Source organism: Triticum urartu, chromosome 7A (genome assembly GCF_056163025.1).
Source record: "Triticum urartu cultivar PI428250 chromosome 7A, HENAU_Tu73, whole genome shotgun sequence".
Lineage (NCBI taxonomy): Eukaryota > Viridiplantae > Streptophyta > Magnoliopsida > Poales > Poaceae > Triticum > Triticum urartu.
The window spans coordinates 343,243,800-343,267,133 of record NC_141879.1 but is presented as its reverse complement, the minus strand read 5'-3'; the positions used below and the strand labels follow the sequence as shown (position 1 = coordinate 343,267,133).

Below are 23,334 nucleotides of genomic sequence, written 5' to 3'. Positions count from 1 at the left end.
AAAACTCTCGACAAATGTGTCGTGATCATCATCAACATTCTGAGCTCTTCCAGGATAACAGTTGGATTCTTGTTGAGAAATACAATCCTTGACCTTCGACGATTTGGGTTATCATCGACAACATGCTTGCCTTCCACCCAAAAAAAACTTGTTCATATAAAATTTTGGAAACACATCTTTTTGACATGTTGATGGATTGCTGCTTAACCCATCGGCCACATCCTCATCATTTGCGTGAGATGTTCTAGAAATTCCTGATGGATCCTTTGTGTTCCCAAGGTCCGATCATTACCTAATGACCATGTCAATGCTATCCCGAAGCATGGCTGTAGTACTCCGAACATCATTAAGAACATTGGAGGCGCAATGCTAAATGTTTCTTGATCACCTATCCAAACACTATTGTATGGGTAACGTCATAAATTTCCTCGCCCCTTTACCAAAGTGGTTATCTACTTGCTGTCATATCATGTATATCCTACTCCGCTTCCCCTTGGGAAGGATATACTCCTAATACTTATGTTTAAACACATTTTCCCTTCCCATTGGAGCGTTTAATCAGATAATCACATTTTTCCTTTCCATTGGTTTGTTTAACCTTCTGTGGTCTATAGGATATAAACAAAAATAATTCCCTGCTTATAAAACGCCCCGATGTACAACCTTGTGAGTGAGATCCTGTTACTATTGTTGATGACATTCCGGTAACCACCGATGGACGCAAACCTTGCCATTGGTCCGCCTCGTTCAACGAGCAGGAATATGGTTCTTTTCATCCCTCGCCCTTGGTACCGACGATTGTTGCCGACATAACTCGTAGGCTACCGTCTGACATGCCTTGCTATCATGACCATGCAAAATGAATAATGCCTTTACTTCTTTTAACCCACATGGTGGGCCCATAACCCACCAATCCACAGGATCGAAACCTGACTCTCCTGTACAACCTTGATGCCGAAATATTATTTACACTTGGCTTCATATCTTGTCACGAGCCACCCTCCGTGAGATAATCCATTCCCTATGCTCTGAACCCCCTTCTCACACTCTGTTCAGGTATCGATTGTTTGTCCATTCGCTTGAAACTTCCTATTGTACCTTCTTATTTTGATCTTGATGTTTTCTTAAGTTTCAACTCGAGAGATACTTCTGCCACATTCCCTGAATTCTTCACCAGATAATTAACCCTATAAGGGCCAGTTCTCCCGAAGTTACTCTTTACTTCCCCACTTAAATCTCGGGACGATATTTCTTGTAGTGGAGGAGATTTTTAACACACCGAGGATCATGTTACACTAACCCACCATGATGATGCTAAGCTACTGTGAATTTCAATGATAATCATGTTGGGATAATATCTCATTTCAAATTCCTCTTTGAAAACAATTCAAATTCACAATGCAAAATGAGTTTGCTCAAAACTTGCTAGAAAAATGTCCATCATTTGACAAATATTCCATAACATTTATTTGTTAAGGAATACAACATCACTCTTGTGCAAACATGAGCTTTAGCAATTATAACAACATCATTTCAGCATTTTTTTAAATGCTATCCTCTTATCGGAAAATTCAAATGAACTCCAAAATTGCACAAACATTTTGTGGCACTGCAGAATATTTCATAGTATTTTTGTGGCCAAGCTCCACTTTTATACAAGGTCATTTGGTGGCTTGAATTATAGCAAAACTGTTGCTGTACAATAAAACAGAAACAGAAAATACAAAAGCATTTAAAAGAAAAATAAAAGAGACCCCCCCCCCCCGTGCCAGGCCTCAGCCCAGCTGGCCATCCAACCAGGCCGGCCCACCTAACCCTCCATAACCCCCATCGTGACCTAACCCTATCCCACGACCCCCACTCTCCCCCGCACGTCTCTCCCTCTCCCTCCCAGCGCCGCCACACACCAAACGCCCCAGCACCAGGGCAGGCAGGGCCAGCGCCCGATCCCCATGGCCTCGCCTCCCCGCTGCTCTGCTGCAAGCCGAGGCCGCCCTAACCTCCTCCTCAACTCCTACCTCGCGCCGCTCCCTCTCCCGCAATCGCCCGGCCGCGCTCGACGCCGTCGCCGTCACCCCACGGCGCCGCTCGGACCCGTCCACGCCGGACCGGTTCGTCCTCAACTCCTCCTCGCCGTCCTCTGCACCACCACGCCGCCCCGGTCCGCCCTGCCGTCGTGGACCACGCCGACGCCATCCCATCCCTGGCCTCCTCCTCACCGGTCGACCCCGTCGCTTGCCGCCACCGTCGTCTCTTCTTCAACCTCGACCTCCTATGCGATCCACGTCGAGCCCGCTGCCATCCCTACAACTCCATTGTGAGCCGCCATCCATCCTCCTCTCACCCCCCTCTGCCCCGATGCGTCAACCACAACTCACTTCGCCATGGCCGCACCGTGCTCGCGCCATGCTCGCGGACACTGCCACCCCGCTCGTGCCCCGCCACATCCGTCACCATCCGGGCGTGTGCCAAGCCCCACCCGGCTCGCCCCGCTCACCTGCCGCGCCGCTTGCTCGCGCCCCGCGCCGCTATCAGCCGCACCTCCGCCCCGCACGCGTCGGCTGCCCCTCCCACTGCGCCCGCCTTCGCCCGCCACTCCTAGCGCCTCCATTGCCGCTGCCCACCTCCGCAGCCGGTCCGCGCGCCCTACACCGGCCACCGTCTCCGCCGCGGCCCCTTGGCGGTCGCCGCATGGGCTTGGCCTCCGCTCGGTCAGCAGCACGCCCCGGCGCCCATAACCACAGCGCCCAACGCCCGCTTCCCCTGTGCCCATTAAGGCCCTAGGCCATTGGACAATGGGGCCCAGCCCATGGAACGTTAAAAAAGAAAAAGAATTAAATTTAATAAAAAAATAAAATATGTTATTAGTTAAATAAATAAATAAGTAATTAATTAATCAATTAATTAAATAGGTAATTAATTAACTTAATTAACTCTGTTTAGTACCTAATTAACTTGATTAGTTAATTAAAACTGTTAATTAGTTGTTAGACTATGACAGAACGGCCCCACGCGTCAGGGTTGACTTTGGTCAGCTGTGTTGACTGCTGACGTCATGCTGATGCAATAACCCCCATTTTAGATTTAATAATAATTTCAGAATATTGTTTAAACTTTAGAAAATCATAGAAAATTAACCGTAACTCGGATGAAAATGTTTTCTACATGAAAGTTGCTCAGAAAAATCCAACGAATCCGGATACGCGGTCCGTTCATCTGTCACATGCCCCTAGCATGCTGAACATGTGACATTCCCCCTCCGGTCATCTGTCTGACACAGGTCCGGAACCGGGAAAACATTTCCGGTTGATTTCCCCCTTCACCTATATCGTGTAGCCTTACGTTAAGTCACACCAGGCACATCCTTTTGCCATGTTATGCTTTGTGGTGCTATATTTGCTTTATATTTACTGTTTCTTCCCCCTCTTCTCTCTGGTAGACCCCGAGACCGATGCTGCCCTTATGATCGACTACGTCGACGATGACCCCCCTCCTTGCTAGAGCAATCAGGCAAGCAAACCCCCCTTGAGCATTTCGATATCGCCCTTTTCCTTTCCTTTATTGCTTGCATTAGAACTGCTACTGCTTTCTATATGATCCTACTCTGATGCATAGCCTGTTGTTGTTACCTGCTTTCATACCTTACCTGCTTAATCTAAACTGCTTAGTATAGGTTGGTTAGTGATCCATCAGTGACCCCCACCTTGTCCCAGTTTCCTCGCTTTATGTTTGATGACTCGATCAACACGATCGACGTCCAGGCCCCGACACTTCACATCACCCCCCTAGTTGTACGACTCTACAGAGCTACCATCGAGTGCCGAGGGTGGAACCTCATACATCACTCCGGATGAGATCTCTGTAGTGTAGCTATCCGGTCGTGGTCATCGAGGGTGATTTCCTCCTTAACCACCTCCGGTACGGCTCTGTCGTGCAACCCCTCAAGTGTGAACCTCAAGGGTGGATCCTCTTACATTCACCTTGATGACAACATCGAGTGGAATTCACCGAGGGTGATTCCTCGGGTTTTCCCTTTGGTGTTAGACACACAATTACTATGGTTACTAATGACTTTACACTGAGCCATGTTAATAAAGACGGGTCGACCCTGAGGGGTACCCGCGCGAGCTTAATTGCGAGTGATGTGGAGTCGGGTTGACCTGGAAGGTGCCCGCGAGATACTTACGAGGCGTGGCCGGGCATTCTTAGCCCTTGCCGCAAGTACTCGAGACGGGGCGACGGGGTCACATCGATCGTGAGTCTCTGCTTGTTACCGCACGTTCCTAATCCACTACGATTTGGATATTTGATCCGAGGGGCCTCTGGCCTGATAGCACTAACCATCACGTGGGCATAGTATGGGCGTTCTGCGTCATATGCATCAGCCGAAGCTTAATAGACGTCAGCGACTGAGCGGCGTGCGCCGGGTTGGACTGCGTAAGCACCTGCCTTGTTGAAGGAGGTAGCTAGGTCTGCTCACCGGCCGCCCACGCAATGTGCAGGAGTTCCCAGGGAGATGGCCCATGACCCCTGGGGGCATAGGTTTAGTCCGGCGTGCTGACCTCTCTATTAAGCTAGGTCGGGTTGCGGCGTATTGTTTGGCCGAGGCCGGGCATGACCCAGGAAAGTGTGTCCGGCCGGAGTTAATCGAGCGTGGTGGGTAAGTTGGTGCACCCCTGCAGGGAAGAAAACATCTATCGATAGCCTGTCCTACGGTAGCGGACACTTGGAGTTGTATCCCAATCGATACAACTAGAACTGGATACTTGTGATGAGAACTGGATGGTGATGAGAATTGGATTGTGATGACACTTGGATAGTATGGCTCTGGGATTGCTTTCTCACAGGGAGTCGAGAAAGGATCTCTGGCCGAGGTTGATAACACTTCTACTACTTTACTTTATGCTACTCTACTCCTTCCTATTGCTGCAAGGTGGTGGTTTCCAGAAGATGCTAGTCTTCGATAGGATAGGATTTCCCCTTCCCTTCTGGCATTCTGCAGTTTAGTCCACAGATACAACCCATTCCTTTGATACAGATGCATACTTAGTTTAGATGTGATGTAAGTCTTGCGAGTAGTTTGGATGAGTACTCATGGTTTCTTTGCTACTTCTTTTCCCCCATACCCGATTGTTGCGACCAGATGACGGAGCCCAGGAGTCAGACGACGCAACTGACGACTACTACTACCCGGAGGATGCTTACTACTACGTGACGGCCGCTGACGACTTGGAGTAGTTAGGAGGCTCCCAGGCAGGAGGCCTTGCCTTTTCGATCGTTGTTGCTTTTGTGCTCGCCTTCTTAAGGCAAACTTGTCTAACTCATGTCTGTACTCAGATATTGTTGCTTCCGCTGACTCTTGTGTATTCGAGCTTATGTATTCGAGCCCTCGAGGCCCCTGGCTTGTAATATAAAGCTTGTATTATTTTGATTTGTATCTAGAGTTGCGTTGTGATATCTTCCCGTGAGTCCTTGATCTTGATCGTACGCATTTGAGTGTATAATTAGTGTACGATTGAGTCGAGGGCGTCACAGAGACGTATCACCTGCGCGTCCGTGGGGGCGCGGCGAGTGTGAGATGATGTGCCGGCCGGAGTCAGCGACGGGGTGGCGGTGCGGCCCTCACGGTGCACAGAGGGGTGCAGCGAAGAGGCTTGCTTCTCGTTTGCTGCCGGGCTGGTGGCGGCATTGACAGCGGGTGACGGAGAACGACGGGGAGGCCTGCTGAGGGAGTCCTGGATTAGGGGGTGTTCGGGTAGCCGGACTATACCTTCAGCCGGACTCCAGGACTATGAAGATACAAGATTGAAGACTCCGTCCCGTGTCTGGATGGGACTTTCCTTGGCGTGGAAGGCAAGCTTGGCGATGCGGATATTCAAGATCTCCTACCATTGTAACTGACTTTGTGTAACCCTAGCCCTCTTCGGTGTCTATATAAACCGGAGGGTTTTAGTCCGTAGGACAACTTCATCATACAACAATCATACCATAGGCTAGGTTTTAGGGTTTAGCCTCCTTGATCTCGTGGTAGATCTACTCTTGTACTACCCATATCATCAATATTAATCAAGCAGGACGTAGGGTTTTATCTCCATCAAGAGGGCCCGAACCTGGGTAAAACATTGTGTCCCTTGTCTCCTGTTACCATCCGGCCTAGACGCACAGTTCGGGACCCCCTACCCGAGATCCGCCGGTTTTGACACTGACATTGGTGCTTTCATTGAGAGTTCCTCTGTGTCGTCGCTTTCAGGCCCGATGGCTCCTTCGATCATCAACAACAATGCAGTCCAGGGTGAGACTTTTATCCCCGGACATATCTTTGTCTTCGGCGGCTTCGCACTGCAGGCCAACTCGCTTGGCCACCTTGAGCAGATCGAAAGCTACGCCCCTGGCCATCAGGTCAGGTTTAGAAGCCTAAACTACATGGCTGACATCCGCGGGGACTTGATCTTCGACAGATTCGAGCCACAGCCAACCGCGCCGCACTGTCTCGATGGGCATGATAGAGCTCTGCCGCCGAGCAGCGTTTTGGAGACCGCACACGCACCGGTTCCGACCATTGATTCGGAGCCTACTGCGCTGATCAAGGATCAGCGGTTAGACGCTGCCTCAGGGGCTGCGATCTCAGAGGCGATCGAGCCGAACTCCAGCCCCGCACTCCGCATGGCCCGTGACTTCGAAGAGCCGGATTCCTCTCCGAACTCCGTGCCCCCCGCGCCCCCGCCGATCGAATCCGATTGGGCGCTGATAATGGAGTTCACCGCCGCGGACATCTTTCAGCACTCGCCCTTCGGCGACATCCTAAATTCTCTAAAGTCTCTCTCTTTATCAGGAGAGCCCTGGCTGGACTACGGTCAGCAAGGTTGGGATACCGACGATGAAGAAATTCAAAACCCACCCACCACCCACCTCGGAGCCACTATCGATGACTTAACCGACATGCTCGACTTCGACTCCGAAGACATCGATGGTATGGACGACGATGCAGGAGACAACCAAGAACCAACGCCTATAGGGCATTGGACAGCCACCTCATCTCACGATGTGTACATGGTGGATACCCCTAAAGGAAGCAACAACGAGGAAAACGGGGAGGGGGATCGATCTCTCGAAAAACAATCAAAGCGTCGGCGTAAACGCCGACCTAAGCCCCGCCTCGACAAAGACCCAGCCATAGAGCAGGATGAGCCGGTAGACGACGAGCATGCCTTAGAGCAACCGTCCCAACAAGACAACCCGGATAGAGAAACCGAACATTCCTCCCTCGGAGAAAATGGCATTCCGGACGACCCTACGCCGGACAAGCCGACGAAGCAGAAGAACCTCCACAAACGGCTCGTTGCAACCGCACGCAGCCTGAAAAAGCAGAAGCGGAAGCTAAAGACTGCGGAAGATGCACTCAGGATCAGATGGAGTAAAGTAATCAATACCGCAGACAAATACAGCGGCAGTCGCCACACTAAAAGCTATCCGAGGAGAAAACTACTGCCTGAATTCGACAAGGAGGCCTTAGAGCCCTCGCATTCAAAAAGTAAGAAAGCCACATGGTCGGATAGACGACCCCAGGGCCAGCTTAAAGCGGCAAGCAGCGCCGCACTTAAGCCGGTATGCGACCCACTTAAGGATTCGCATCATGGCCCAGCCAGGTCCATTTATGGGCCAAGAAAGCAAGCTCTCGTAAGCAATGCAATAAAGCCATTATCAGAATACGGCACACCCAAATACAGGGGTGCCGCACACCCCCTATGTTTCACCGATGAGGTCCTGGATTATGAATTTCCAGCGGGATTCAAACCCGTAAACATAGAGGCATATGATGGAACAACAGACCCTGGAGTCTGGATCGAGGATTATATCCTCCACGTACATATGGATCGAGGAGATGACCTCCACGCCATAAAATACTTACCCCTCAAGCTTAAAGGGCCAGCCCGGCATTGGCTTAAAAGCCTTCCTGAAAACACAATCGGAAGTTGGGACGAGCTCGAGGACGCTTTCCGAGCAAATTTTCAAGGGACCTATGTCCGCCCTCCGGATGCAGACGATCTTAGTCACGTAACTCAACAGCCCGGAGAGTCAGCTCGGCAATCCTGGAATAGATTTCTTACTAAAAAGAATCAGATAGTTGATTGTCCGGATGCTGAAGCCTTAGCAGCTTTCAGGCATAATGTCCGAGACGAATGGCTCGCCAGACACCTCGGCCAAGAAAAGCCAAGAACAATGGCCGCACTAACAAGCATCATGACCCGCTTTTGCGCAGCAGAAGATAGCTGGTTGGCAAGATGCAGCACCAGCGACCCAAGTACATCCGAAACTAGGGATGGAAATGGAAAACCACGACACAATAAGGACCGTCGCCGGACTAAGGAAAAAAGTCCGAAGAGCATGATAGTTAACGCCGGATTCAAAAGCTCATGACAGAATCAGAAAAAGCCGCCCCTCCAAGATAACAGGGATGACCTATCCAACCTAAACAAAATCCTGGATAGGATATATCAAATACACAGTACTCCCGAAAAGCCTGCTAACCATACCCACAGAGATTGTTGGGTTTTCAAACAATCCGGCAGACTCAACGCCGAACACAAGGGGCTCGATACACCAAGCGAAGATGAGGACGAACCCCAAAAGCAGAGTACCGGGAAACAAAAGAATTTCCCACAAGAAGTAAAAACAGTAAACTTACTCCACATAACAAAACGTGCAGCGCCCATAAAGGTATGCGCCCCACGGTCTATCCCAAAGGAATCCCGCCACTGGTTGTCAAAACCAATCATCTTCGATCATCTGGATTATTGTAGAAGTATCAGGAACCCAGGCTGGACTGCCCTGGTACTTGATCCAATAATTGGCGGACTCCAGTTTTCAAATGTCCTTATGGACGGGGGCAGCGGACTCAACCTGATATATCAGGACTCAATTCGCCACAGCAAAACCTCCTTTCAAGGAGTAACGCCAGGTCCGGACACCCATTGCATGGGTTTTCTCCGGCTCAAGGTTATTTTCGGCTCTGCCGATAACTTTCGTCACGAAAAGCTGACTTTCCACATCGTCCCATTCTCAAGTCGCTATCAAGCACTGCTGGGACGTGAAGCTTTCGCCTGCTTTAACGCAATACCGCATTATGCATCTCTTACGCTTAAGATGCCCGGTCCACGCGGCATCATCTCCTTAACGGGGAAGCAGTAAGGGCGCCTCCCCCAAGCGGAGGATTGTGCGGCCGCTTTAACAGCCCCACAATACAATGGCTTCACCAGCCAGAACATCGGAACAGGTCATTAAGACCACAGACATGGATAGACGAGTCTGGCACAAAAGTATCGTTGATAAAGGCTTAGTGGCCATATACCCCTGCACTAGGGGCTTCACACGTATAAAATAAGAGACAATAAAGCTCAATTTTCCATATTTTACTTTACACTTTGTTTATTTCATATAACTTTTTTTCGGCACGCCCCTTTTTCAACTTAGTTGCTCTCTTTTTTACAGATGAACATCGTGCTGCGCCCGTCCAGGATACGGCACAACGGAGACACAGGCGCAGACGTGCAGTAGGGACCCGTTCCAAGGATTCTTTTCAGATTAAGACCCTGCGTAAACCTTTTTTACTGTCTCTTGTTGATACACATCCCCTGGTTCTATGACCAAGGAGGGGGCTAGCGTCTTGGCATGTGGACACGTCAGAATTCTTGCGCATACCTGGACACTAGGGGCTTATACCTTAGAGCGTTACTTAGCCCGCTCTCATAAAGACCGAATACCTTAGGGAGTGTTCGGCGTCGCGAGTTTGGCCTTATATGCATCAGCTCCGAGTCATGATTTTGGTCAAATGTTGGGTTGCCCGGCTCCTGTGTTCGGCCGCCTTACGTTCCGCTCTATCGGCTAAGGCGGCACCAGGAGAACTACTGCGATTGTGCCCTGGTTCGGCCAGGCGAGCACCTCAGTAGAGAAAGCCGAAAACCGACTGTCATGATATGGTGTGAGACTGGTCAACCACTCGATGACTCTCTGGAATCTATAGGATTCCCCCGCATTAACGAAGGGCCATTTCCCGACCAGGCACATACGCACCCCGAATTCGGGCAAGCGCAGTCGCCACCAGGGGCTACCTAAATAGTCCCATTGTCAAGCTCCTATGGCTAAGTGAAAGTGCTAAAGCATTATAGTCCGGTTGCCTAGCTCGCTGCGCTATCACCTCCTTTGTAGGACCAAGACGTTGGATTAAGTGTGAAAATGTGCCTTCTGCGAGCACCCCCACACTATGTGCATGGGGGCTGAAGCCAACGACTGCCATCTTTCAGATTTTGTATGTATATCTTAAAACGGCCGCACAGGAGGTGTTCCACATACTTGCAGGCACAAGTATAAAAGGCTACTACAAATTCATCAAAATATTTCTTCATAATTACATATGCTATCAGAACATAGCATCCTTCGAGCACTGCGTCTCTATTATACGAGCGCCTTCAAGGACTTCCTGAAAATAGTGCTCGGAGGGTACTCGGCTTTGGTCCGAATCTTGGGATGCAACAACGGTGGTCTCCATCTCTGCCCAGTATGTGTTGACACGGGCAAGTGCCATCCGTGCGCCCTCTATGCATGCTGACCTCTTCATTGCATCTATACGTGGCACCGCGCCAAGGAATTGCTGCACCAAGCCGAAATAACTCTTTGGCTCCGATCTCCCCGGTCACAGATGACCCATGACGTACTTCATGGCGAATCCGGACAATCTATTCAGTTCGGCCCATTGAGCCAGACAATCGTCCACTACCAATGGACGCTCTGGATTGTGGAACTGTGACCAGAAAAGCCTTTCCACCTCGCGATCTTATTGATCTCGAAAGTGTTCGGTCGCATCAGCAGCACTCGCTGCCAAATCCAGATAGGTGTCCTTCGCACTCCACATCCGGTCCAACGGAGCAAACTTTGGATCGCCAAACTTCCTCCGCAGCATAAAGGGCTTTCCAGCCGCAATTTGTCTGGCCTGACGCAGCTCCTCCTTCGCAGCTCTCATCACAGAGCGAGCATCCTTGGCATCAACAATGGCCTTCTCTAAGTCCGTTTGTCTCGCCCGGTCTTCTTTCTCAAGTGACTTGCAACGGTCAGCAACGCTTTTTAACTTCACGGCCATCTCGGCCATCTCCTTCTTGCTTCGGCAGTGAGCAGCCTATTCGGCTCTCAGCTCTTCAAGTGCCTTCTCGGCAGCCGCATCACTTGTCCTGGCTTGTTCCTTAGCTCGGGCAAGTTCCGCCCAGAGACTCTCCACGGCGGCCGCACCATCTGCGTCAAGCACACACAGTGTAAGATACTGGCATAAAAGCTCCTCTTACCAGATGCCGCTCGAGGAATTGCATACCTTGAGCAGCATCAAGTCGCTCATTGACGAGCGCGATGTCGGCATCTGCCACGTCAAGTTGCCACTTTAGTTCGGCAAAATCATCAGTTGGGCTCGATTCCAGACACTTCGCCACCTATATACAAAGGCGAAAATTGGACCTGGGATTATGATCCTCTGCGCGCCGTCAGTTTTGACAACGCACAGGGTCTCAGGGGCTACTATCTACACAGGGCGCATCTTGTTTATGCGCAACTGACAAAGAAGTACATTATCAAACGTACCTCAAAACCCGTCAGCAAACTTCTGACGGCCTCGTGCAATCCGCTTTCTGTGGACGAAATCCTTCCAATCACTGTACCCATCAATGCACGGTGCTCCTCTGAGATAGAAGCTCTCCCCAGCAGAATCATCAGCTCCTCCGACCGCGCACCAGACGGTGCCGGACTCGTCCTACGACCTCCATCGAAGGCAGGACGCAGAGAACCTTGGGGGCCATATGGATACCTTCCACCCCTGCCGGATTCGGAGAAACCCTCCGCGACGACACCTCAGGGTCGCCCACCTCGCTAGGCGGTATGGCAGGGGGAGGCGTTCCACTCTCCATCATCTCCGGAAGAAGATCCCCCGAAGACGAGCTCTGCTGAGAAGGGCTGAGGTCCGAGCTACAAGGTAAAATTTCGGTTAATCTTCTCAGATAAAAAGTAAGGATTTCTCTCATCCCTCTAAAGGAAAATGTTTCTCTACTTACGGCTCGCTGGAGGGCTGATCCCTTTGGGGGCGTAGTTCGGCCGAGGATCTCCCTGGTGTCGGACCCTCTGACGAGGACTTCTTCCCCCGCTTTGAGGCCATGGTCTCTGGGTTGTCAGAGGCGGCCCTCTTCTTCCCCCTAGGAGAGGAATTGTCGGTTCCTCCCTTCGGAGCAGCCTCCTTCGAGGAGGCCACAGTTTCCTTGTCCTCCCCCTCACTTCCCTCCAAAGGCACGATCTTCAACATCCTGACTAGCACGGGATCCGGTCTGGTCTCAGGAAGGGGAGCCGGACACCTTATCAGCTTCGCCTTCGCTACCCACTCCTGTTTAAAAGGACAACTCTTTTAAGGGCGAGTTTATGACAATTTTACGGATAGCGAGTCCGGGCACAAGGTTACTTACTTGAGTATCCGGGCGATTGCAGCTTAAACCTGCGTCCTCGGTCAAATTCGGACACATTGCTTGTGATCCGAAGAACATTTTATACATCTCCACGGGCGTTGCGCCCATAAAATGCTGGAGAGCTCGTGGTCCCTCCGGATTAAACTCCCACAGACGAAGGGAGCGACGTTTGCCGGGCAATGTTCGGCGAATCAGCATGACCTGCGTCACCTTGACCAGGTTGAGGTCTCCTTCTAACAGATCCCTAATGCGGCCCTGCAACAAGGGCACCTCTTTGGATAACCCCCAATCTAATCCTTTGTTGACCCATGACGCTAGCCGTGGTGGGGGACCCGAGCGAAAGGCAGGAGGCGCCACCCACTTGGCGCTCCTGGGAGCGGTGATATAGAACCACTCTCGTTGCCACAAGCCGAGCTCCTCTTGAAAGGAGCCCTCGGGCCATGGAGCATCGGCATTCTTACTTATGACAGCACCTCCGCACTCTGCGTGCCATCCCTCGATCATCTTCGGCTCCACTCCAAAAGTCTTGAGCCATAATCCGAAGTGAGGAGTAACACGGAGGAACGCTTCACACACAACGATGAATGAGGAAATGTGGAGGATGGACTCCGGAGCTAGGTCATGAAATTCCAGCCCATAATAGAACATCAGCACCCTCACGAAGGGATCCATCGGGAAGCCTAAACCCCGAAGGAAGTGAGACATGAACACTACGCTCTCACCAGGCTGGGGACTGGGAATAGCCTGCCTTTGAGCAGGCAACCTATGCCAAATTTCGGCGGTCAAAAACTTAGCCTCTCTCAACCTTAGCACGTCCTCCTCCGTGACGGGGGAGGGCATCCATCGGCCTTGAAGGTCAGAACCGGACATTGTCGAAGGTCCGAAGCGCCTGGAATCTGGAGCCTAGGGTGTTGGAACTCGAGGCGACAGGCGAACTCGTTTTGAGATTGGAGAAAAGGAGTAAGGCCTTGGTCTCTTTATAAGAGGGTGAATACCAGGAGCCCTCCCCGTAACCGTTTGGGACTCGCCTTTAATCGAGAAAACATGCTAACGTGCACGATTGGGTTACCCACGTCCGTATTGATGAGAATCCCGTAAATAAAGGGGACACGATCTCTGCTTTGACAAGACGTGCCAAGGAAACCGCCTCGCAAAACACGCTGAGGTGGAGAAGTGAAAACAATTTGAATAAAGGCTTGGCCGTAGTGTGATGTCACGCTGCGGAATATGTCAGAAGATTAGATTTGTGTTAATATTATTCTCTCTATGGAAATACGTGGAAGCTTATTTTGCAGAGCCAGCCACTACTCTTGGTGTTTACAAACTTTTATGAAGAATTTGGAGGAGGAACCCGCCTTGCAATGCTGAAGACAATCTGCGCGCCGGACTCGTCGTCATTGAAGCCTGGTTCAGGGGCTACCGAGGGAGTCCTGGATTAGGGGGTGTTCGGGTAGCCGGACTATACCTTCAGCCGGACTCCAGGACTATGAAGATACAAGATTGAAGACTCCGTCCCGTGTCCGGATGGGACTTTCCTTGGCATGGAAGGCAAGCTTGGCGATGCGGATATTCAAGATCTCCTACCATTGTAACCGACTTTGTGTAACCCTAGCCCTCTCCGGTGTCTATATAAACCGGAGGGTTTTAGTCCGTAGGACAATTTCATCATACAACAATCATACCATAGGCTAGCTTTTAGGGTTTAGCCTCCTTGATCTCGTGGTAGATCTACTCTTGTACTACCCATATCATCAATATTAATCAAGCAGGACGTAGGGTTTTACCTCCATCAAGAGGGCCCGAACCTGGGTAAAACATTGTGTCCCTTGTCTCCTGTTACCATCTGGCCTAGACGCACAGTTCGGGACCCCCTACCCGAGATCCGCCGGTTTTGACACCGACACCTGCCAACAGGGGCTGTTTGAGCAACGCGGGTGGCGAGGGCGGCCCGACGCTCAGCACGGGCCCGGCGAGCATTGTCAATGAACTTGGTGGAGTGGTGAAGCGCGGATCGATGAAGAAGAATGCTTAAGCGCACTCCTACCCGGCGCGCCAAATGTCAGATTTTGGGTTCCGGCAAAACCCTTGAGGTTCGGACATTGGGGTGCGCACAAAGATCTCTCCCCCTCTCTAGCTCGCACTTGGCACGATCTCACGGCCTAGATCGACGAACCCAACGAACAAGAGAATCAAGATTTATACTGGTTCGGGCCACTGTTGTGGTGTAATATCCTACTCCCTCTTGGGCTGAGGATGAACAGTTACAAGGGAAGAACAGCCTCCTGAGGAGAGGTGCTCTTGTGTTTGGTGAAGTTGTGTGGCTCGGGATGATCTGGGTCTGATCCGTTCTCCTCTTTATTGTGGTGGCTAGCCCTATTTATAGAGGCCCTGGTCCTCTTCCCAAATATTGAGCGGGAAGGGATCCCACAACGGCCAAATTCAAAGGGAGACAACTAGTACAAGTTATCCTAACAAAAGTAGTCTTCGCCTACCAAAAGCTCTGGTGGTGACGCCGTCTTGGGCTCCACGGTGACCTCCGTCCTGCTGCCCTACTGGTCTTGGTCTTGTTGCACCGATTTGGAAACCTTTGCCTGATGCCTCGAAACTCCTCGCCTGTGCTTGCCTCTTTAGCACCAAAGAGGAAGCGAGGACACTACGCGCGCTGGCGCCCGCCTGGCTCCGGTCGTCATGGCTTACGTCACAGGAACCTCGCGAGGTGTTCCTTGCCTTGATCTCTCCACCCCTCGCGAGCCAGCCTGGTGAGGCAGCCCCTGAGGAGGTCTTGCGTCGTCCGCCTCGCGAGGCTTGGCCCCTTGCGAGGGTCTTGAGTGTTTGCTGGTGAAGATGGGCCATATAGGGCCGATGGTGGAGCCAAGCCATGGGCCGCAGGTAGGCAAGTCTGGGGACCCCCATTCCCAGAGTGCCGACAATCAATGCAACCATCACTAGTTAATGGAGCACACGTTGAGCCTGCGCCGACAAGATGGCTACTTGGACAGCAACCAAACTGCGCCCATGATAATGTCGATGACATCCCGACATTTGATTGTCTACTCCAATATACGGCAGACACTGGGGGCAGCAAACCTTTCGTGTCCATGGCGTTGCCGACGACATCCCGACGTCCAATCATCTACTTCGACATACATTGCACACTGGGGGCAGCGAACCCGTGTGTCCACAATGACGTCGACAACATACTCCATCAACATTGGGGGGCAATTGCATCAGTTCATCCACGACGTCGCCGATGGCGTCCTGGCTTCACCAACCTGCTCCATCGACATTAGGGGTTAACACTCATTTGTTCACAGGATCGTCAACGACATCCCGACATAGAGCTTCCTACACCAACACATGCCATCGGCACTGGTGGCAGCGAACCCTTGTGTCTGTGACATCGCCGACAACATCTCAGCATCGAATCATCTACACCAACAAACTTCACCAACACTGGGGGGGGGGGTAGCAACCCCAGTGCGTCCATTATGTCGCTGATGATATTCCGACGCACTATTGGTCTACATCAACATATGTTGTTTTAGCACTGGTAGCAGCAACACCCGTGCACCTACAACACCGCCGCGGCACTCGGGCACCCTTATCTTCAACAACAATGACACGAGCCGATGTCTATTCCGGCACTCTCTCTTATGGTCAGGCCGATGGCATTTCGGTGTAGATTTTTATTTTCCTACCTCAACCACAACATCTGGGTTGCCTCGACAATGGCGAGGTGACCCACCAATGGCTTTCTGGTGGCTCATCTACATCGATGCGTCAACTTTATGGAAGCAGTGCAACGCACCAGTGCGGCCAGCGTGAATCTGAGAAACCCTTCTGTTTAGTCGGCTGGCATCACGGTAGCTTTGGTCGTGACTAGACTGATAAATTTTCTTCAAGGCAAAGCATAGTATTTCGCTGTCGAATGAAGATGCTGTAAACTTGTCTTGTTTACCTAGCACCATAGCTGTTACATGGTCGCAACAAGGTTCCTCATCAAATTCATGTGTGGGCGAATTAGCTTGCATTATTCTCCACACACGACTTGAACATGATCTCTTCTCCATGTTGGGTGTACCTCCTATTCGTTCTAAACGCCGAGGATGGTAGGGAACACCTGTACACGCGGCTGCGCTCGGGGGCCGTCGCCACTGCGGCCGTCGAGATCGCCGTCCATGTGTTATCCTTGCTAGACGGGGCGCTGCACGACATCGATCTCTCTCTTCCTTGTACTAATAACGGGACACGTGCACATGTGTCTCAGAGAAAGCAAGCCATGCAAGATGGAGAAGTGTATGTATGCCGATGGTAATCTGCCCTATATCTGCTCCTGCAAGTATCACGGCCTTTGTCATGGATGATGGAATACATAGCAGGAATCATTGGCAAAGATGAAACATCTATATGCCCATTAGTTTAATTATGGCAGACGTTCACGTCGCCAGAGTCAAGAATTCAACTGCTATTTCTTTTCTCAGCTCTTCTCTTGAGTTAAAAGAAGATAAGTGTACCAGGCCCTGAGTGTACCTGACGCCAACTACATCATACTCCTCGCCATTCTCGCCTCTATGTTGTATAGCTGGTCAAATGGGCCTTTTTTTGGGGCCGGCCCATGAGCACGCCGTTACGGCCCGCCTTGGGTCAGGCATGACACAGGCTAAACGGGCTGGGCCCGGCACGCGGCACATCCTGGGCCGTGCCTAGGCCTGGAGGTTGGGCACGCGGGCCGGCACATCACGGCCCGATTATGTTTTTTTTTATTTTTTATACATCTATATATGGCCCAACATGTAAAAATATGCTAAAAACGCTTAATGCGTCAAACAACAAGCTGAAAATATGCGGCCCACCATGCTAAACAGGCCAATGTGCTGGCCCGTTTACTAACTGGGCTGTGCCCGGGCCTGGGGACGCAGCACATGGGCCGGCACGACACGACTCGTATAGTAATCGTGCCCTGATGGGCCGTGCCGGGCTAGGCACGATTATGATAGGCCGGGTCGTGCCATGCCGGGCTGGCCCGTTTGGCCAGGTATGCTATGTTGTGGGAGCGAGTCAAAAAAATCGCCAAAAATACTATTTGAGACGCTGATGGCCGGATAAATTGCTGAGTTGATTGTCTCGCAAATATCAACTCCGTGCCATGAGAACTCCTGGGTGAGCGGATGCAGAGCGTTTGTCTTAATCTTGCAAGCTCAGCATACAAAGAACCAGTTCTGTAGTAGGTCTCATGAGGCTGCGGTGCGTGTCACACTGCGTCGCATGCCGAGTTGGCATGTCGCGGGCATACAACGAATTTGAAGGTCTCGTCTGCTTGAAACAGATATTGCAAAGTCTTCAACATATAGGTAGCCTATATATGGCACCATGATTCTTCCTGTTCTCACGACTACATGAATTTTTTCTTTATGTGCCCCTTTGTCGAACTTGAAATTTTTCACCAAGGCGAGTCCGGCTTGCTTCACACTAGAACTCAACTCGGTATGATTACGTGGTTGTTAAGTTGTAATTGTCATGGTGTTTCAACGATTCCCAATGACAATTCCTTCAACAGCCTTCTCGGATGTCACACCTACAACTGGTGTATAACGGGAAAGCCATCATTTTGAAAACCAAGCCAAACTTTTTTTGGTTCGCTTTGTTTTGTTTTCTTTGATGTTTGTAGTTGTTGTGCTTCCCCAACATCTTTGTAACCAATGAAGAGGCCCTTCCCGATGTTGCAGACTACATCCCGACATTGAGTCTCTACATCAACTAACATCATCACAGGCATCAGGGGAAACCACCCGTAGGCCCATGGACGTCAACGATATCCCGACATCAAACCTCTATGCCGACCTACACCGTGAGCACTTGGGAGAAGGAATATCCAGGCATCCATGGCGTCGCCGACGACATCCCGGTGACCGATCATGTACACCAGCACACCCGATGGTGCAGCAAGGCGACATCCGCGTACTCGCGAGATAGGCGCCGTTATCGACGCAGTACTCTATCTCCAAAGACAAGGAAACTTAGGGGAATATCATCCCCTCGATCACTCATAAAGTCAATGGTGTCCCGGCTGACCACCAGAATTGCCTCGCCATGAATGGCATGGCGATGCACTATTCATGGTGAAAGGGAGCTATCGACGATGTGCGCCTCACCTACATCTTCATATGAAGATCAGGAGAGCAGTGCAATGCTCCAGTGCGGCTAGCATGAATCTGTGAAACCCTTCGATCTAGTCAGCTGGCACCGTAGCAGCTAGACGGTCACGACTAGGTTGATAGAAATGCTTCGAAAGATGGCACGATATTTCGTTGCAGAATGGAGGTAAGATGAGGACTCTTTTGATTGGCGCCATAGCTACTACATGGTCCAACAATTTGCCTCAGAAGTCGGTAATGCGGAAGGATCTACCCGCGCTATTTTAAAAAAATTGAACCAAGGCCGCAAGAAATTGCGCTAAATTGTCACATATTTTCATCAAGTCAAGTTTGATCGCTCTGCGCTCGAACTCAACTTGGTGAGGGGGCATTTGTTCGACGCGTTTTTGGTGAAATTTAACATTTGTGAAATATAAAAATATGGCATTGATATGTATGTACAAGCGTGTATATTACAGTGAAACAAGATACTGTTACTCATTAAAGAGGGTCATCGAGACGGTGGAGCATTAATTTTCTATGCCTACACACATGATCAAGCAGTTGTACATGCACATGCAAATATTGATGTACGTACACAACTTATGCCTCTATCATGAAAATTCCATGCATACATGAGGCCATCTCAGCTAAGTTGACACAACCGTGAAAAACTAGAAGAAGACTCAGCCGCAACGCATGCACGTTGATTGAGCCTGGTCCTACACACTGATCACGACCGCGTGCGAGTTCGGCCATAACATCCCATACGAGCTAAACTCCGGGAGATAACGCATCCTTATCTTGTCATCTCTCCACGAGATCAGGAGCGCCGGTTTAACAACTCGGGCGTGAGACCTATTCATTCTCACCACACACTTGCCTATATAAGGAGCAGCCACCAGGGAGAAGGACGCGGGGGCCGTACCAGAGAATACGCCCCAGAAAAACACATACACAAGAAAAACCAAAAAGAGAAGGGAAACAGCCACGTGCCCACGACGGCGGCGAGTACGACGGTGCACGTGCACCAGACCGGCGAGAGGACGCCGCCCCCACGGTGGCGGCAGCAGCGACACACGTGCAAGCTTGAAGATGCGTCGGAGGCGGTGGCAAGACCACCGCGTCAAGTGAAGCTAGCTCTTTACATGAGCGTTTGAAGACATCTTGCGTTGCATGGCACATGCATATAAGGGCACGTATAATTCCTTATCTAATGATTCTTCTTTTATTCTCAATTAGCAAACATCCAAGATGGAGATCTGAAGGCCATCGCAAGATCGCAGCCAATGGGTGGAGGCAGTGTCGAGGACGGGACAACGCGCCGGCAGCGGTGCTCGGAGCAGGGTGAGCTTATGTACGCAGGAGGGAGCCATTGGAAGACGCGCCGACGTTGGCGGCGTCGAGGACGGCAGCATCGAGTGCACCCAGGAAAAAAGAAGGCGAGAGGCAGCGACCACGGGCGTCGGGACTGCCGCACACGATGTGCCAGCGTTAGCGATGACGCTGGACGTCCGCCGGCGAGCTTGAGGGAGTCTTCATTCATATGAGCTGCCACCTGCTGCATCAACTATCAACACAACCCCCAGAGGATCGACGGTGCAGAGCGGTCCATGGGGAGAAGCCAAACCAGATATGCGGAAACACCAGAAGGCCGGCGAGATGACGCAGATCATCTGGCCGGAGCCGTCGCTGGTGTCAACGATAACTCACTTGAAGGCACACCGATCCACCAAGGCCATGCATCCATCAACCCCAAGGCCAAGTGTGGAGCAGGGTGAGCTCATGTACACACGGACGCCAACCCATGCCCAGGTGGATACGCTCGCATGAAGGCCGCGGTGAGGAGATCGCGAGGACGCGCCCACGGCAAAGGCATGCTCGCCAAGCAGCCCACACACCCTGGTCGTCCTGCGGCTACGGATACACGGAGGAGCCCGCACAGCAAGCCCTAGCACTCAAGGCGGCTGCGGGCGCCACCCATGGTGCCTTCTTCGATCGGTGTCTTCATCCATTTACACCACCATAAGGCTGGGGGCGTGTAGCACGACACCAACTCCACCTTGGCGATGACATCCGAGAGGCCACTGCCATCCGACCCGTCGCCATCTATACCACTACAACGACATCGAAGCCGCCAACCTGTAGCCCGGAGTCATCTCCACCGCACCGGCGTGTGGCCCGGCGCCATCTACACCACCACAAGAATGACGGAGCTACCGACCCTATAGCCCGGAGTCATGTCCACCACGCCGGCGCATGACCCGACGCTATCTATGACACCGCAACAACGACGGAGTTGCCGACCTGCAGCCTGGCGCCACCACCACCGTTCCAGCGGACTGCCCGACACCGTCCATGCCGCCACGACAACAACGAAGATGCCGACCTGTAGCCCGGCGCCATCTACACCTCTGCGACGACGTCGAAGGTGCTAGCCTACAGCCCGACACCATCTCCATCCTGCCAACATCAACCTGCTCCATAGTTGAGAGCGGTGACACTTCACGCCTGGGCAGATGATATTCACATACACATGAAGAAGAATCTTCGAGGCCATCTCGATGGAGTCAATGAGACACTCGGCGACAACTATCGTAGTACGCACTACAACAAGGCTCAAGATGGCAGCGACCAAGCGCATGCCCATGACGACACGCCGAGATCAAGCATATTGGCATCGATGGCGGACTTGTGCGTGCATACGTACTAGACCCGGAGCAACACATGCATCTTCCAAGAGAAGACGTGCAGCCCCGAGGAGGAGGCAGACATCTAAGGCCGCGCCATCATCTACCTCAACAAGGAAAGATCAAAATCACGACATCTGTCTTCTTCAATAGCATGCCTACTCACACCATCTTATCTTTACCTCTTTCTCTCTTTTTATCCCTCTCATTTCAGCGCATCCATAGTTGAGCGACTGATGGGACTCATTACGAAGATGATGGCCGGATGATTAGAGCTCGCCCGGTGCCACCAAATAAGATGGAGGAGGAGTTACCCATCGTCCTCGCATCTTTATCAACCTTGCAAATGTCATCATCACTGACATCAGGCTCGATGGTCATTCAACTACATCAACTCTTCATCCGACGAGGATGACGTCTACATCAACGCGCCGTCGTACGCCTACATCGACTTCACACTCGGCGTCGACACCGGTTACCGCGGCACAACATCGCAATCTGCATCAACTCTTCGTTTGGCAAGGATGTCCTCTACCTCGGCGCCACCGAACTTCGACATGATGATATTGCCATCTTCTTTGACTTATTACCTGGCGAGGATGCTGACTGCATCAGCACACTGCCATCCTTCTACACCAACCGTCTGGATCGAGTGGAGGTCGTCACCGTAACTGCGACGCCCCGAGGTCTACTTTGACAAGCTCATCATCTTCAAGCAAGGCCGCATGCCGGTGACACTCAAGTCTACTCCAACTTCTACATCAACTCTTCATCCGACGAGGTGAAGCCACTTCACCGACATGTCTTCTTCCGATGAAGCTACCCATATCTTGCCGGGCACCAACGAGGTGAACTCAAGTCACCATGTCGGACACCGACGAGGCGGACACAACTTATACGTCCATTTTGCATCATGCTTTTATATCGATATTTATTGCATTATGGGTTGTTATTAAACATTATGTCACAATACTTATGCCTATTCTCTCTTATTTTACAAGGTTTACATGAACAGGGGGAATGCCAGCAGCTGGAATTCTGGGCTAGAAAAGGAGCAAATATTAGAGACCTATTCTGCACATCTCCAAAAGTCCTGAAACTCCAAGGAAGTTATTTCCAGAATATATAAAAAATACTGAGCGCAAGAAGTACCAGAGGGGGGCCACCCGCCAACCACGAGGGTGGGGGGCGTGCCCTACCCCCCTGGGCGCGCCCCCTGCCTCGTGGGCCCCATGGTGGCCCTCCGATGCCCATCTTCTGCTATATGAAGTCTTTCGTCCGAGAAAAAATCATAAGCAAGCTTACGAGATGAAACTCCGCCGCCACAAGGTGGAACCAACCTAGGGCTACGGCAGAGCTGTTCTGCCGGGGACACTTCCCTCCGGGAGGGGGAAATCATCACCAGCGTCATCACCAACGATCCTCTCATCGGGAGGGGGTCAATCTCCATCAACATCTTCACCAGCACCATCTCAACTCAACCCCTAGATCATCTCTTGTATCCAATCTTTGTATCCAAACCTCAGATTGGTACCTATGGGTTGCTAGTAGTGTTGATTACTCCTTGTAGTTGATGCTAGTTGGTTTACTTGGTGGAAGATCATATGTTTAGATCCATTATGCATATTAATACCCCTCTGATTATGAACATGAATATGTTTTGTGAGTAGTTACGTTTGTTCCTGAGGACATGGGAGAAGTCTTGATATTAGTAGTCATGTGAATTTGGTATTCGTTCGATATTTTGATGAGATGTATGTTGTCATCCCTCTAATGGTGTCATGTGAACGTCGACTACATGACACTTCACCATTGTTTGGGCCTAGAGGGAGGCATTGGGAAGTAATAATTAGATGATGGGTTGCTAGAGTGACAGAAGCTTAAACCCTAGTTTATGCATTGCTTCGTAAGGGGCTGATTTGGATCCATATGTTTCATGCTATGGTTAGGTTTACCTTAATACTTCTATTGTAGTTGCGGATGCTTGCAATGGGGGTTAATCATAAGTGGGATGCTTTT

General features: G+C 51.2%; 1 long non-coding RNA gene across 1 annotated transcript; it reads left to right on the top strand.

The window, feature by feature from the left end:
- Nucleotides 1-19,478: 19,478 nt before the first annotated feature.
- LOC147959552 (uncharacterized) lies at nucleotides 19,479-22,984 on the top strand. Its single transcript, XR_015612137.1, has 2 exons — nucleotides 19,479-22,163; nucleotides 22,317-22,984. It is a non-coding gene; the product is annotated as an uncharacterized LOC147959552 (long non-coding RNA).
- Nucleotides 22,985-23,334: the final 350 nt, after the last annotated feature.